Source organism: Mus caroli, unplaced genomic scaffold (assembly GCF_978045245.1).
Source record: "Mus caroli unplaced genomic scaffold, Mus_caroli_1 scaffold_5, whole genome shotgun sequence".
NCBI lineage: Eukaryota > Metazoa > Chordata > Mammalia > Rodentia > Muridae > Mus > Mus caroli.
The window spans coordinates 9274252-9286651 of NW_028227260.1; the positions used below are offsets into that span (position 1 = coordinate 9274252).

At 41.3% G+C, this 12400-nt stretch overlaps 1 pseudogene; it reads right to left on the minus strand.

The window, feature by feature from the left end:
- Positions 1–978: 978 nt before the first annotated feature.
- Positions 979–1820, minus strand: LOC110286152 (vesicle-trafficking protein SEC22b-like; annotated as a pseudogene).
- Between the last annotated feature and the right edge of the window lie 10580 nt (positions 1821–12400).

Here is a 12400-nt window from a genome sequence, read left to right on the forward strand (position 1 = left end):
GATTGTATGGCTGAGCTCGTGGAAAAAGTCACACCGGAGACCTGGCACATGTACATCCCACTCTCCGTGCTGCGGTCTCACAGTAGCACCGCTGGTGTCTTCCAAAGGTCCCCACCTCTGATGTTGACACCCACAGTACACTCTTCATCTCTAGCTCAAGTTTAAGGCTTCTCCACACAGCAGGATTTTTTAAAAGGAGACACTTTTTTGTTTATTATATAATTGATTTAATTCCAAAGCAACCGTGCAATAAGCAAAGTATCAAAGGAAAACAACAAAAGTTAACTTCCTACAATGGCCAGCACACAGGATATGTGTGTGCATCAAAGCAATTAACCTTCATATACTTTGAGTCTTACTTGAAAGTCAGTCTCAGACATGTTACCAACACAGGAATGTTGGTTAAAGTTAGGACTCCCCAAAGGGCCGCTGCTGCCTTTGACAGAATTTCAGGATGCTGCTAGAATGGGTTGGCTACCTTAAATCTCACTGATAGCTCCATCAGAGAGAGAATGCCCCAGTTCTGCTGTCTCACAAATGTATTGGGAGGGAGAGAAACAAAACAGACAACCTAATACATATAGCTCAGCACCCAGAGAAAGACTGCCCCAGAGAGATTTTCACATGGGTCAAGCATCCTTAAACGAGGTGCCAGCCACCTTTCATTTTCAGGACAGGTCTTTTCTTGCAAGGTCTTTTTTTTTTTTTTTTTTCGAGGCAGGGTTTCTCCGTGTAGCCCTCCCTGGCTGTCCTGGAACTCACTCGGTAGACCAGGCTGGCCTCAAACTCAGAAATCCGCCTGCCTCTGCCTCCCAAGTGCTGGGATTAAAGTGGTGCGCCACCACTGCCCTCTTGCAAGGTCTTTAGAGGCAGAAGTTCCACGTGGATTCTAATACACAGCCCTGTGAGCTCAGTTTCCTTGAAAACATACACCTGTGGGATTCTAGGTTCTCCCTTACTAGTGACTAGGTTCACATCTCACAGCCACCAAAACTGCACATACGCTATCAGCATGATGAAAAACACAGCTACTGCTGCAAGTTTGGTGTAAGTGGAATGCATGTTCAGGTATTTCGCATCCTGGTGGTATTTCTTAGATAGACGGGACAAATTGTTAGCCTTTGAATGCAATGCTGAGGGTGCTTCTCCCCGCTGTAAGACTTCTTCAATATTGGCCACCATGATCTTGCAATTCGGTGTTGATGGAGCCTAGATTTCTCTGAGCACAGCTATCAATGTAGAGTTTCTTGGTTTTCTGAGTGAAGGTATCAAACTCGATGAAGGAATAGGGCTGAGACACAGTGGGCACCTTCTTCCCATGCTATTCATCAAATTCTGAGTGCAAGTCTTCTAGGTAGGCAAAGGCCAGCTTCTTCTTCTTCTTCTTCTTTTTTTTTTTTGTTTTGTTTTGTTTTGTTTGTTTGTTTGTTTGGTTTTTCGAGACAGGGTTTCTCTGTATAGCCCTGGCTGTCCTGGAACTCACTTTGTAGACCAGGCTGGCCTCGAACTCAGAAATCCACCTGCCTCTGCCTCCCGAGTGCAGGGATTAAAGGCGTGCGCCACCACACCCGGCTCAAGGCCAGCTTCTTAGGGAAGGCAGCTTCACACAAAACCAAGTAACACACCCCCTGCTCAATAATGTAGTGAAAAGTCATGGCTCCTGTTTCCAAGGTAGGAGACTGTTCATTCAGCTTTCAAAAGAGTTGCTTAGCCTGACTCTGATACTATTGAAGGTCCTGGCCTGACTGCTTGTCCTACTGCATCGAGGTGGCCAGCGGAAGCCTGTCAGCCACACAGGCGATCATCATCAGCAGCACCATCTTCCCTGAGGCTGCCTCAGTCACTGCCCTTCTTCTCCTGCGGTGGCCAGTTACACCTCTGGCTGAGGTCCCCAACAGCTAGCTGCTGGTGTCTCCGCTTCCCAGTGAGGTGGCCCAAGACACTTAAATTTGAAGTTATATAGCTGTGGTAGCTACTCTCTAAAGATGACCTCAATATTCATATTGGGCTGCAGACACAGATTTGGGCTAGATGTCTTATCTACTATGACACCGCCTGCATTCTATGGGCCTGGGAGGAGGGGAGGGTTCCTTTTGGCTTACAATTTAGGTGGGATGAATCCTAATGGCTGAGGCGGTCGAGGCGAGATGGCTGGCACATGCAGATGTGGTCAGGCAGCAGATGCTGCACCTCCCTCTAGAAGGACTCCAACATACACGGTGAGGCCACCCATGTTTAGGGAAGATCTTCCCACCTCAGTGAACCTAACCAAGAAAATCCCTCCCAGGCATCAGGAAATGGGAACCAGTTTGAATTTCCACCAACAGATGAATGGGCAATGAAAATGTGGTATAATACCATTATATATATATATATATATATATATATATATATATATATTGGTATTTTATTGCTGTTATTATCGTATTCTATGTGTGTGGTTTGTTTTGCCAGCGTGTACGTCTGTGCACAATGTTTGTACCTAGTTCCCTTGGAGGACAGAAGACAGACTTGGATCTTCGGGAACTGGAGCTAGAGATGGTTGTGAGCTGCCATGCAGCTGCTGGGAATGGAACCGAGCTCCTCCAGAAGAGCAGCCAGGGTTCTTAGCCACTGTGCCATCACCTCTGCCACAATGGTAGTTTATAAAACAATAAAGAAAAATGAAATACAATTTTCAGAAAAATAGATGGATCAGGGAATTATTTTATTAAGCAAAATAGTACATACTGGGGAGGACACTACCCCATGTTTTGCTCACATGTGATTTTAGTTTTTTTTTTTTTAAGATTTATTTATTTATTTATTTATTTATTTATTTGAGACAGGGTTTCTCTGTATAGGCCTGGTTGTCCTGGAACTCACTTTGTAGACCAGGCTGGCCTCAAACTCAGAAATCCACCTGCCTCTGCCTCCCAAGTGCTGGGATTACAGGCATGTGCCACCACTGCCCGGCTAGATTTATTTATTTTATGTATATGAGTACACTATGGCTGTACAGATGGTTGGGAGCCACCATATGGTTGTTGGGATTTGAACTCAGGATCTTCAGAAGAGCAGTCAGTGCTCTTACCCACTGAGCCATCTTGCCAGCCCGTGATTTTAGTTTTAAACTTCTATATATCTACATACCTCTTGAAGGCTGATCTGGAACTCCCCATGTCACCAAGGCTAAACCTTAACTTCTGATCCTCCTGGCCACCATCTCCCAAGTACTGGGTTCAACCCTACTCCTGGTTTGTGTGGCATTGAGGATGGAACCTAGGGTCTGGTGCATGCCACAGAAGCACTCTATAAGCTGTTGTCCATCTCAAGGCCTTGTCTTTCACAATCTGTAGAGGATGGCATTGAAGCTGTGGCTTGTCTTTGGCAGGAATCCTAATGGAATCCAGTCCACAAGCACAGGAAATCTTTCTAGCTCCTACTCTCTTCTTCACTTTCTTTTTAAAGTGTTTAAAGGTTTTCTTTACACCCGGGTGTGGTGGCACATGCCTTTAATCCCAGCACTCAGGAGGCAGAGGCAGGCAGATTGCTGAGTTCGAGGCCAGCCTGGTCTACAGAGTGAGTTCCAGGACAGCCAGGGCTATACAGAGAAACCCTGTCTTGAAAAACCAAAAAAAAAAAAAAAAAAAAAATCTCTTGGTGAGATTTATTCCTAGAATTTTTTGAACTGTTGTGAATGGGATAGTTTCCCTAATTTATTTCTTGACAGTTCTTTATTATTATTATTTTTTTTAAAGATTTATTTATTTATTATATGTAAGTACACTGTAGCTGTCTTCAGACACTCCAGAAGAGGGCGCCAGATCTCGTTACAGATGGTTGTGAGCCACCATGTGGTTGCTGGGAATTGAACTCTGGACCTTTGGAAGAGCAGTCGGGTGCTCTTACCCATTGAGCCATCTCACCAGCCCGACAGTTCTTTATTAGTATGTAGAAAAGCTACTGGGCTACATAAGACCCTTTTACAACTACCCCCTCAACCCCCCAAATAAATGTTTTGGCCACATTTATGCAGCAATATAAAATGTAGGGAATATTAATATGCTTTACTGATAACTTTCTAAATATGAACCTTAAAACGTTAAACTAGGGTCCTCCCTTCCTTTGAAGACTTTCAAGTTTAATGAAGCAGGAATGGAAAGAGAAAGGCAAAGCATAGGGTTTGAGCAGCAGAATAGGCTTAGGAATGCATTTCAGAGGCTAGTGTAGACAATGAAACCCATCTCTACCCTCCAGCTTACAAACTATGCTAACATTGGTCTAGAATGCCAACCCTTCTTTTTCTCTTTCCTTCCCTCCTCACTTTCTCCCCCCCCCACCAACGTTTTACCTTTTCCCTCCCCCACCCCCTCTTCTTTTCAAAGACAGACTTCCTCACACAGGGTCTCCTTTGGATGTGTTCAGAGGACTGGATGCTTGACCACCCTTTGTTCTCAAGTGGACCTTGAGGGCTTGTTTGGATGGTCTAGTAGCATGGGAGTGCAGCTACTCATATATACCCTTGACCCAAGAAAGGGCTTCTTCTTTGGGCAAAGTTTAGCCTTTTAGTCAGACTACATATTGGAGAAGGTTGTATATAGAGTGTCAAGGGAAAAGGGGGACAGTCATCTAGCCAGCCAGATCAGTGGAATGATCTTGGTAATGTGAGGTGACAGATTTTTCAAAAACTGACCTATACACACATCCAAGAATTCCAACATTTTCCTCCTCCTCTACCTTCTCCTCTTTCTCATCTCCCTCTTCCTCCTCCTCCTTTACCTCCTCTTGGTCTTCCGAGACAGGGTTTCTCTGTGTAGCCCTGGCTGTCCTGGAACTTGTTCTGTAGACCAGGTTGGCCTCGAACTCACAGAGCTTCACCTGCTTCTGCCTCCCAAGTGCTAGGATTAAAGGTGTGCACCAGAATAGGGTGTTAGACCCCAGGTAACCAGGGTAACAGACATTTGTGAGCCTCCTCAAGTGAGTGCTAGAGGAATCCAAGCTCTGATCTGATGGACAAGCAGCAGGTGCTCTTACTGTTGTTTCTCCAACCCTGTTCCATCTTTTTTCCCTTGTCATAGTCCTTTATATAGTATTATGATCAAGAAACACACCCACTCACATGTATACACATGATGCATGCACATAAACATTAAATGGGTAGGGAGGTGAGAGAAAGAAAGAAAACCAGACAGACAGTGAAACAGAAAGACAGAAAGAAGAGATATTTTAATTACTTAAGTTAATGTGCAAGGTAATGCAGTTTTTTAGGTCACCTTCATACCTGTGTATCATATTTTGTTCTCATCCTTTCTCACAGTCTCCTTTCTAGTGTTGTGATATACAAACACAGATATATAAACACACACAAGTAGATATACAAATACACTTTTACATCTACGTTCTGCACATGTTGAGAACTGGCTTATTTTTGTTGAGTCTGACTTATTTTGCTTAGCATAATGATTACCCATTGAATGTAGTCCCTGCAAATGAATGTCGTGATTCATTTTTATTTATGGCTGCATAAAAATTTTGCTGTGAGTTTGTTCTACACTTTCTTTATCCATTTACATGGCAAAATACATTTCCTGCCCATTGAGGATTGTGCAGTAATAAGTATAGATGTGTATAACTCTGATATATTGTCTAATTCCTTCAGGCATAGACCAAATAGAAGTATACTTGGGACATATGATACTTCTGCTTTTAGATGTGTGTGTGTGTGTGTGTGTGTGTACACAGGCATATTAAGCTGTGGGGGAGTTCAGAGGTTGACTTTCATTATCTTCCTTTTTGTTCACAGGTCTGACTATTTTTAGATCTTCGAGCAACCCATAAAATAATGGCTACATAGGTTTGTAGTTCCACCAAGTGAGGGTTCATTTTCCCACATTTTCCTAGCCTTTGTTGGTGTTTGCCATTCTGATTGGTGTGAGATTCTATCTCATAGTAGAATTTTTTTTCTATAATCAAACAACTTAATTAAAAAGCTTGAAAGTGGATAAAGGAAAAAGTAAATGGGCATGTCTCCCTGTCTTTGTCATTGAAAGTTCAATTTAGTGTTTTTTTAAAGGTTTTTTTTTTTTTGTATTTTTAATCTATGTGTATCTGTGCTTGTGGTCCTGGTATCTTTTGTGTGCTGACACAGGTAGAGTGCAGAAGAGGACACTGGATTCCCTAGGGCAGAGTTTCATGTGATTGTGAGCCTCCTGACATGTGTCCAAGGATCAGAGCAGCACTCACTGCAGCTTTAATTTGTATTCCTCAGATAGGCCCAGTTCTTGCACACTTTTGGAGGCATCTAATGACCATTTGTATTTCTTCTTTTGAGAGCTGTCTACTCCTGTCATTAATCTGTTTGATTGGATGATACTTTTTTTGGTATTTAATTTTTCACAGTTTTACATTTAAAAAAATGATTTGTTTTATGTGTGTGAGTGTTTTGCTTGCATGTATGTACGTGTACCACACGAGTGCCCAGTGCCATTGGAGGTCAGAAGAAGGCATTAGATCCCCTGGAACTGAAGTTATAGATGGTTGTGAGTCGCATGTGGGTGCTGTGCCGAGAACTGAACCCATATCATCTGTAAGAGCTTCAAGTGCTCTAAACTGTGGTGCCCTCTCTCTAGAGGCCACGAATGTTCAGCTCTTTATATATCTGTGTATAATTTGGTACTTTCCCCATTTTGTTAGTTGCCTTTTCCCTCTGGTAATTGTTTTGTTGTTATGGAAGAGCTTCTTTATTTGATGTAATCTTATTTGTCAGTTCTTGAGATTATTTTCTGTTCTACAGAAATCCTTTGAAGAAAGTCCTTGCCTGTGCCTATGTTTTCCAGTGTTTTATTAGTTTCACTGTGTCTCTGTTTAGTTTCTGTTTCCAGGATCTGTCCATTGATGAGAGTGGGGTGTTGAAGTTCCCCACTATTATTGTGTGAGGTGCAATGTGTGCTTTGAGCTTTACTAAAGTTTCTTTAATGAATGTGGCTGGCCTTGTATTTGGGGCATAGATGTTCAGAATTGAGAATTCATCTTGTAAATTTTACCTTTGATGAGTATGAAGTGTCCCTCCTTATTTTTATTTTTGATAACTTTAGGTTGAAAGTCGATTTTCTTGGATATTAGAATGGCTACTCCAGCTTGTTTCTTGAGACCATTTGCTTGGAAAATTATTTTCCAGTCTTTTATCTGAGGTAGTGTCTGTTTTTGTCACTGTGGTGGGTTCCTTGTATGCAGAAAAATGTTGGGTCCTGTTTATGTAGCCAGTCTGTTAGTCTAAGTCTTTTTATTGGGGAGTTGAGTCCATTGATATTAAGAGATAATTAAGGAAAAATAATTATTGCTTCCTGTTATTTTTATTGTTAGAGTTGGAATTTTGTTCATGTGGCTATCTTCTTTTAGGTTTGTTGAAAGATTACTTTCTTGCTTTTTCTTTTCTTTTTTTTTTTTTTTTTCATCACCTACCCTGTTCTGAGCTTCCCCTAGACTTGGCCCAGCCCTACACTGGCTGATCCAGGCTGCCTCTTCCGCTGACAATGACCTCTGGAAGGGTAGAACAGGCTTGCTCTCCTTTCTTTATCCTAGTGTTTGGTCAGAGTGCACTTTCCATGAGGGCCATGATGTAGCATTGAAGAACACAGACATCAAGTTACAGTCTGTAAATTAAAATCTCACCTCTGCCCCTTGGCTATGTGAGTGAACTTTATTTAGCTATCTATAATGATTCCTGTCTCTAAGTTGCTGTGTGGAGTCTATGGAAACGTAAAATACTAAACATGGCACTGACTATGCACTGAGCCAACAAAGCTGCCATACAGATGTACAGAGACAGTCACAGAAGCTGGTGTGCTTCCACCTGCAAAATGACTTGGGGCACACCTCTTAAACTCTGAAGAGCTTCACTTCATCTGCTTTTATTTTATTTTATTTTTTTATCACAATTTTTTTTTATATATTTTTATTACATAATTTCCTCAATTACATTTCCAATACTATCCCAAAAGTCCCCCATAGCGCCCCCCACTTCCCTACCCACCCATTCCCATTCTTTTGGCCCTGGCATTCCCCTATATTGGGGCATATAAAGTTTGCAAGTCCAATGGGCCTCTCTTTCCATTGATGGCCGACTAGGCCATCTTTCGATACATATGCAGCTAGAGACAAGAGCTCCAGGGTTCCGGTTAGTACATCATGTTGTTCCAACAATAGGGTTGCAGATCCCTTCAGCTCCTTGGGTACTTTCTCTAGCTTCTCCATTGGGAGCCCTGTGATACATCCAATAGCTGACTGTGAACATCCACTCTTGTTTGCTAGGCCCCGGCATCGTCTCACAAGAGACAGCTATATTTGGGTCCTTTCAGCAAGATCTTGCTAGTGTATGCAATGGTGTCAGCTTTTAGAAGCTGATTATGGGACGGATCCCTGGATACAGCAGTCTCTAAATGGTCCATCCTTTCATCACAGCTACGAACTTTGTCTCTGTAGCTCCTTCCCTGGGTGTTTTGTTCCCAATTCTAAGAAGGTGCACAGTGTCCACACTTTGGTCTTCATTCTTCTTGAGTTTCATGCGTTTAGCAAATTGTATCTTATATCTTGGGTATCCTAAGTTTTGGGCTAATATCCACTTATCAATGAATACATATTGTGTGAGTTCTTTTGTGATTGTGTTACTTCACTCAAGATGATGCCCTCCAGGTCCATCCATTTGGCTAGGAATTTCATAAATTCATTCTTTTTAATAGCTGAGTAGTACTCCATTGTGTAAATGTACCATAATTTCTGTATCCATTCCTCTGTTGAGGGACATCTGGGTTCTTTCCAGCTTCTGGCTATTATAAATAGGGCTGCTATGAACATAGTGGAGCATGTGTCCTTTTTACCGGTTGGAACATCTTCTGGATATATGCCCAGGAGAGGTATTGCTGGATCATCCGGTAGTACTATGTCCAATTTTCTGAGGAACCGCCAGACTGATTTCCAGAGTGGTTGTACAAGCTTGCAATCCCACCAACAATGGAGGAGTGTTCCTCTTTCTCCACATCCTCGCCAGCATCTGCTGTCACCTGAATTTTTGATCTTAGCCATTCTGACTGGTGTGAGGTGGAATCTCAGGGTTGTTTTGATTTGCATTTCCCTGATGATTAAGGATGTTGAACATTTTTTCAGGTGCTTCTCTGCCATTCGGTATTCCTCAGGTGAGAATTCTTTGTTCAGTTCTGAGCCCCATTTTTTAATGGGGTTATTTGACTTTCTGGAGTCCACCTTCTTGAGTTCTTTATATATATTGGATATTAGTCCCTTATCTGATTTAGGATAGGTGAAGATCCTTTCCCAATCAGTTGGTGGTTTTTTTGTCTTATTGATGGTGTCTTTAGCCTTGCAGAAGCTTTGTAGTTTCATGAGGTCCCACTTGTCAATTCTCGATCTTACAGCACAAGCCATTACTGTTCTATTCAGGAATTTTTCCCCTGTGCCCATATCTTCAAGGCTTTTCCCCACTTTCTCCTCTATAAGTTTCAGTGTCTCTGGTTTTATGTGAAGTTCCTTGATCCACTTAGACTTGACCTTAGTACAAGGAGATAGGAATGGATCGATTCGCATTCTTCTACATGTTAACAACCAGTTGTGCCAGCACCATTTGTTGAAAATGCTGTCTTTCTTCCACTGGATGTTTTTAGCTCCCTTGTCGAAGATCAAGTGACCATAGGTGTGTGGGTTCATTTCTGGGTCTTCAATTCTATTCCATTGGTCTATTTGTCTGTCACTATACCAGTACCATGCAGTTTTTATCACAATTGCTCTGTAGTAGAGCTTTAGGTCCGGCATGGTGATTCCACCAGAGGTTCTTTTATCCTTGAGAAGAGTTTTTGCTATCCTAGGTTTTTTGTTATTCCAGATGAATTTGCAGATTGCACTTTCTAATTCGTTGAAGAATTGAGTTGGAATTTTGATGGGGATTGCATTGAATCTGTAGATTGCTTTTGGCAAGATAGCCATTTTTACAATGTTGATCCTGCCAATCCATGAGCATGGGAGATCTTTCCATCTTCTGAGATCTTCTATAATTTCTTTCTTCAGAGACTTGAAGTTTTTATTATACAGATCTTTCACTTCCTTAGTTAGAGTCACGCCAAGATATTTTATATTATTTGTGACTATTGAGAAGGGTGTTGTTTCCCTAATTTCTTTCTCAGCCTGTTTATTCTTTGTGTAGAGAAAGGCCATTGATTTGTTTGAGTTAATTTTATATCCAGCTACTTCACCAAAGCTGTTTATCAGGCTTAGGAGTTCTCTGGTGGAATTTTTAGGGTCACTTATATATACTATCATATCATCTGCAAAGAGTGATATTTTGACTTCATCTTTTCCAATTTGTATCCCTTTGATCTCCTTTTGTTGTCGAATTGCTCTGGCTAGGACTTCAAGTACAATGTTGAATAGGTATGGAGAAAGTGGACAGCCTTGTCTAGTCCCTGATTTTAGAGGGATTGCTTCAAGCTTCTGACCATTTACTTTGATGTTGGCTACTGGTTTGCTGTAGATTGCTTTTATCATGTTTAGGTATGGGCCTTGAATTCCTGATCTTTCCAAGACTTTTATCATGAATGGGTGTTGGATCTTGTCAAATGCTTTTTCCGCATCTAACGAGATGACCATGTGGTTTTTGTCTTTGAGTTTGTTTATATACTGGATTACGTTGATGGATTTCCGTATATTGAACCATCCCTGCATCCCTGGGATGAAACCTACTTGGTCAGGATGGATGATTGTTTTGATGTGTTCTTGGATTCGGTTAGCAAGAACTTTATTGAGGATTTTTGCATCAATATTCATAAGGGATATTGGTCTGAAGTTTTCTATCTTTGTTGGGTCTTTTTGTGGTTTAGGTATCAGAGTAATTGTGGCTTCATAGAATGAGTTGGGTAGAGTACCTTCTGTTTCTATTTTGTGGAATAGTTTGTGAAGAACTGGGATTAGATCTTCTTTGAAGGTCTGATAGAACTCTGCACTAAACCCATCTGGTCCTGGGCTTTTTTTAGTTGGGAGACTATTAATGACTGCTTCTATTTCTTTGGGGGATATAGGGCTGTTTAGATCATTAACCTGATCTTGATTCAACTTTGGTACCTGGTATCTGTCTAGGAACTTCTCCATTTCATCCAGGTTCTCCAGTTTTGTTGAGTATAGCCTTTGGTAGAAGGATCTGATGGTGTTTTGGATGTCTTCAGGATCTGTTGTTATGTCTCCTTTTTCATTTCTGATTTTGTTAATTAGGATGCTTTCCCTGTGCCCTCTAGTGAGTCTGGCTAAGGGTTTATCTATCTTGTTGATTTTCTCAAAGAACCAGCTCCTTGATTGGTTGATTCTTTGAATAGTTTTTCTTGTTTCCACTTGGTTGATTTCACCCCTGAGTTTGATTATTTCCTGCCGTCTACTCCTCTTGGGTGAATTTGCTTCCTTTTGTTCTAGTGCTTTTAGGTGTGTTGTCAAGCTGCTAATGTGTGCTCTCTCTAGTTTCCTTTTGGAGGCACTCAGAGCTATGAGTTTTCCTCTTAAAAATGCTTTCATTGCGTCCCATAAGTTTGGGTATGTTGTGGCTTCATTTTCATTGAACTCTAAAAAGTCCTTAATTTCTTTCTTTATTCCTTCCTTGACCAAGGTATCATTGAGAAGAGTGTTGTTCAGTTTCCACGTGAAGGTTGGCTTTCTATTATTTATTTTGTTATTGAAGATCAGCCTTAGTCCATGGTGATCTGATAGGATGCATGGGACAATTTCAATATTTTTATATCTGTTGAGGCCTGTTTTGTGACCAATTATGTGGTCAATTTTGGAGAAGGTACCATGAGGTGCTGAGAAGAAGGTATATCCTTTTGTTTTAGGATAGAATGTTCTGTAGATATCTGCCAGATCCATTTGATTCATAATTTCTGTTAGTTTCACTGTGTCCCTGTTTAGTTTCTGTTTCCATGATCTGTCCATTGGTGAAAGTGGTGTGTTGAAGTCTCCCACTATTATTGTATGAGGTGCAATGTGTGCTTTGAGATTTACTAAAGTTTCTTTAATGAATGTGGCTGCCTTTGTATTTGGAGCATAGATATTCAGGATTGATAGTTCCTCTTGGAGGATTTTACCTTTGATGAGTATGAAGTGTCCCTCCCTGTCTTTTTTAATGACTTTGGGTTGGAAGTCAATCTTATCAGATATTAGAATGGCTACTTCAGCTTGTTTCTTCATGCCATTTGCTTGGAGAATTGTTTTCCAGCCTTTCATTCTGAGGTAGTGTCTATCCTTTTCTCTGAGATGAGTTTCCTGTAAGCAGCAAAATGTTGGGTCTTGTTTGTGTAGCCAGTTTGTTAGTCTATGTCTTTTTATCGGGGAGTTGAGTCCATTGATATTAAGAGATATTAAGGAAAAGAAG